The 4,628-nt window shown below is 36.1% G+C and overlaps 1 non-coding gene across 1 annotated transcript; it reads left to right on the forward strand.

The window, feature by feature from the left end:
• The first annotated feature begins 2,902 nt into the window (after positions 1-2,902).
• Positions 2,903-3,006, forward strand: LOC128294801 (small nucleolar RNA R71). The gene has a single exon (XR_008285108.1). It is a non-coding gene; the product is annotated as a small nucleolar RNA R71 (small nucleolar RNA).
• Positions 3,007-4,628: the final 1,622 nt, after the last annotated feature.

The raw sequence follows: 4,628 nt of genomic DNA on the forward strand, positions 1-4,628 counted from the left end.
TTTGCCCGATCGTCTACGAAAAAGTATCGTTCGGCTCTTTTAAAGAAGATGTTTTTAGGTTAAATAATGCAGAAGCTTTTTTTAAAAAGGGTTTGAAGATGGGTTTGAAATATAAATATTAAAGGTTCGGTTTTAAAAGAAACAAAAGAATGAAAATAGATTGAAGGTAGTTTAATAAATGATGGTTATGGAAGATGGTGAACTTAAAAGCAAGCAAGAACCAATATTAGGAAATATTGACCCAAGTACTTATACGCTTTCAATGTAAAAATGAAAATGATAGAACCTCGACCCACTACTTAACAAAGTAGGAACCTCGGTATATGGGTGAACGCCACACTATTTGATAGTGATAAGTTCGGGATAGTGAAGGTCAGGGTTGACGCCAATAGGCTTCCTAGATAAGCCAACGAAGTCCTCAACGAAATATGAGAGAAAGAAATCTCACAAATTCCATGAAAGTTTAATAGAGTTTCATTAAGTGAAAAGTCTAACAAATGTCTAACATTTTACAACAACTAAAACAAGTATTTATAGCTAAAGACTAAGGCTAGCCGAATGGACAATTGGCAGCCAAATGGACACTTAATTTAGCCTTTAAATGTGCTGAAAATTCCATAACGTCTTAAGAAAAATTCTAGAATGTTTTTCCAGCCTTGAGGACGAATTTGGATAGTTTCTAGGTGTCTCCATGCAGCTAAAAACCTTTACATTAAATGTGAACTGATCAGCCTTCTTGGGGATGGTAATGGCATGCCTTTTTGGAAAATTTTGGCTGAATGAATGCATGCTGTTGGTAATGCTTCGGTGAGCTAAACAATTATGAGCTCTTAATTTCAACTTGGGAAACTTCATTGGTCAGCATTATTCAGCTAATTTTCTTAAGGACGAAACATGGCTGTTGGAGTGCCCCATGCGTCATCTTGAAGAAAGGAAAAAGGCTGCTGCTGGATTTAATTCCCATGGCCATTGGTATGCATGAAAAGGCAGCAGCAAAGTGATGTTGGTTCAGCCCCCTCCTTTGGCCGATTCATGCATGTGTTTACTTGCATTAAATTCATCCATGCATGTTTTTCTCCAGCAGCTTTTAATTCTTTTGTTGTTCACGAAAAAGGAGCTTTGAAAATACTGGACTAATCCCTCCTTTAATGTGCCATCCATTGCATGTACCTGCACCAAGTTAATGAAGCAAATTAATTCAGCTCAAGTTGTCATTAATTTCGTCTGAAGCATGATGCACATTAAATTCGGCATGCTTTCTCCTTTAATGTCGAAATTAGCTGCACATTTAAACCAAAATTTAATCAGCTTTGAACATATTAAATTGGCAGCAAATTTAAATCACATTCGGCTGGACAAGAAATAAATGTGTCCTAAACTAAGACAAGTTAAATGGCTGTACTAAAACAAATTAAAAACATGTTCCAATTCAGACATATTAATTTTGGCTGGAACATATTAAAACCCAATTATTAAGTTAAACATAATTATGAGCTAAGCAAATTAACTAATTTAACTAACACATTAAATTGTCCAGATTTTAATTTATTAAAAATAACACAACCAAATTATTGAGCTTGTTTTAAGAGGTTCGCTGGGCACGCTCGCATCAATACCCCTAGGAAATCTAATGGTTTTATTAGCCAATTGAATGCTTATCCTAGTTTGTTTGGGTTTCCCAAGACCAAGCTGTTTAAACAATTTATATGGCATAACATTAATGCTTGCCCCTAAGTCAGCCAATGTATGATGAACATCTAAACTACCAATTAAACAAGGAATCGTAAAACTCCTTGTATCTTTCAATTTGTTGGGTAGCTTATTCTGTAATATGGCTAAGCAAACTACATTCAATTCCACATGCGGCACTTCATCCAACTTTCATTTATTTGTTAAAAGCTCCTTTAAGAATTTGACTGCATTTGGCATCTGCGAAAGGACTTCAATAAACGGTAAGTTTATATGTAGTTTCTTTAAAAGTTTAAGGAATTTACCAAATTGTTCGTCTGATCGGTCTTTCCTTGTCGTATTGGGGTACGGCACACGAGGTTTATATTTTGTACTCACCAGCTTTGGGTCATTTTGGCGTACCTCATTCTTACCTTTACTTACCATTGTTTCTAGCCTTGGTTTTGCAACTAACCCTTCCTCATCTTGAATGGCAATCACGTTGAGTTGCTCCCTTAGGTTAGATTCAGTGTTGCTTGGCAAGCTATCTTGTGGTCCTTCAGAAATTAACTTAGCGAGCTGTCCAATCTAAGTTTTGGGTCCTTAGATTGATGCTTGTTGATTTTTAAATGTTGTCTCAGTATTATGAAAATGAGTTTCTAACACCAAGATGAATTTGGTTCGCATATCCTCAAGGTTTGGCTTCTTTTCTTGCTGGTGAGGTGGTTGCTGAAAACATGGAGGTTGTTGTGGCCTTTGATTTCCTTGACCGCCCCATGAGAAATTGGGATGGTTCCTCTAACCTGCATTATAAGTGTTACTATATGGGTTATTTTGGGGTCTAGAGTTATTGTTACCCATATATTGGACTTGTTCATCCTCGATGCTAGGGTTGAAGGGTTGATATTCTGTGCATGCTCCTCCTCTATTCAAATCGCACCTAATCACTGGATGTACCTGAGTAGAACCACACAAACTGTCAATCTTTTTATTTAAGAGTTATACTTGGTTAGATAGCATAGTAACCACGTCAAGGTTGAAAACACTAGCTGCTTTCATCGGCTTTGTTCTCATAACCTGCCACTGATAGTTATTCAGTTACATATTCTCAATAAATTCGTAAGCTACCTCAAGTGTGTTATTATTGATAGTTCCTCCAGCGGCTGCATCAATCATTTGCCGAGTCCAAGGATTCAAGCCATTATGAAACGTTTGAACCTGTAGCCAAAGCGGTAACCCATGGTGAGGGCACCTTCTCAAAAGGTCCTTGTATCTCTCCCATGCATCGTAGAGCGTTTCTAGATCCATCTGTACAAAAGAAGAGATTTCACTATGTATTTTGGTTGTTTTAGCCGGCAGAAAGTATTTTAATAAAAACTTTTCAGTCATTTGTTCCCAAGTAGTGATTGACCCTTGTGGTAGCGAGTTCAACCATTGTTTAGCCTTATTCCTTAACGAAAAGGGAAACAACCAAAGGCGAATGGCGTCATCAGAAATGCCATTAATTTTAAAGGTATCGCAAAATTCTAGGAAATTTGCCAAGTGAGTGTTGGGATCCTCGTCCTGCAAACCATCAAACTGAACAAACTATTGTATCATTTGAATTGTGTTAGGTTTTAGTTCAAAATTATTTGCAGCAATAGCAGGTCTAACTATACTTGACTCAGTTCCTATTAAATTAGGTTTAGCATAATCATACATAGTGCGTGGAGTAGGATTCTGATTTACTGGATCAACAGCAATCGCAGAAGGTAGCGGATTTTCTTGGTTTTCAGCCATCTCCTCGGTTGTGGTTGAAGTATCGTTCTCTTGCTCGTCCTCTGTGTATCTTAGGCTTCGTCTTATTTCTCTCCGATTTCTACGAACTGTGTGGTTGATCTCACCGTCAAAAAGTAGTGGTCCTGACGGGTTTCTTTTGGTCATAAACTAGAAAAACATGTCAGAAGAAAATAAATGAAGAATTAGAAAAGAAAATAAAAATTGAAATTGAAATAAAAGTAAATGGCTAAAGTAATAAAAATTGAGTTTTCCTAATATCCTACTTCCCCGACAATGGCGCAAAAAACTTGATGCGTGGTATTCGTAACAGGTTTTAAGAATTTATAAATGAAACGTTCTTGAGACTAACTTATTATCACGATTAAGGCAAGTGTACCTATCGAATAGTAGTATAGTTTAGCAAGACCAGATTGTCGAACCCAAAGGAACTACGAGTAGTAGTATTTACTTCCTTTTTATTATCTAGCCTAAAATTTAAGAGGTTTGGTTGTCTAAACTAATTACTAACTAAGAATACACAGAAAGAAAACTTTGGAAAAATACTTTTGGGAAAATTTGATTGATTGAGACAATACCTAAGGAAAAATCCACCTAGACTTCACTTGTTATTTGACTCTGAATCAGATGATTTATTCATTTGACTTGATCCGTACAAATCCCTAAGTTATATTATTATCTCTCTCAAGACTGATAACGTCTAATCCTAGGTTGAATAATTGAAATCTCTTTCTAATTAACACCCTAGAATTGCATTAACTCGATCTATGGATTCCCTTATTAGGTTTCACCCTAATCCGGCATAATTATGACAAATTTACTCTTAGATAGGGTCTGTTCCTCCTCTGAATAAGAGCTTAACTTGAATCAATATCTTGGAATATCAAAACAAGAATTAAGAACACATAATTAAGAACAAGTCAAATATTTATCATGCAATTCAGATAATAATAACAAGATCTATCTTAGGTTTCATTCCCCTTAGGTATTTAGGGGTTCAGTTCACACTTAAGAAAGAAAACATCTCAAAAGCATAAAGATAACAAAACATAAGAAAACCTAAAACTCTTGAGGGAACTTAAAGGGAGATTTCCAGTCTTGATGATGAATCTGGCTCTTGAGATGGATCAATTAGCTTTCCTTGAGTAATTCCTTGCTTCCTACTCTGCGTCCCCTTCCTAAGT

This window comes from Gossypium arboreum, chromosome 6 (assembly GCF_025698485.1).
Source record: "Gossypium arboreum isolate Shixiya-1 chromosome 6, ASM2569848v2, whole genome shotgun sequence".
Taxonomy (NCBI): Eukaryota; Viridiplantae; Streptophyta; class Magnoliopsida; order Malvales; family Malvaceae; genus Gossypium; species Gossypium arboreum.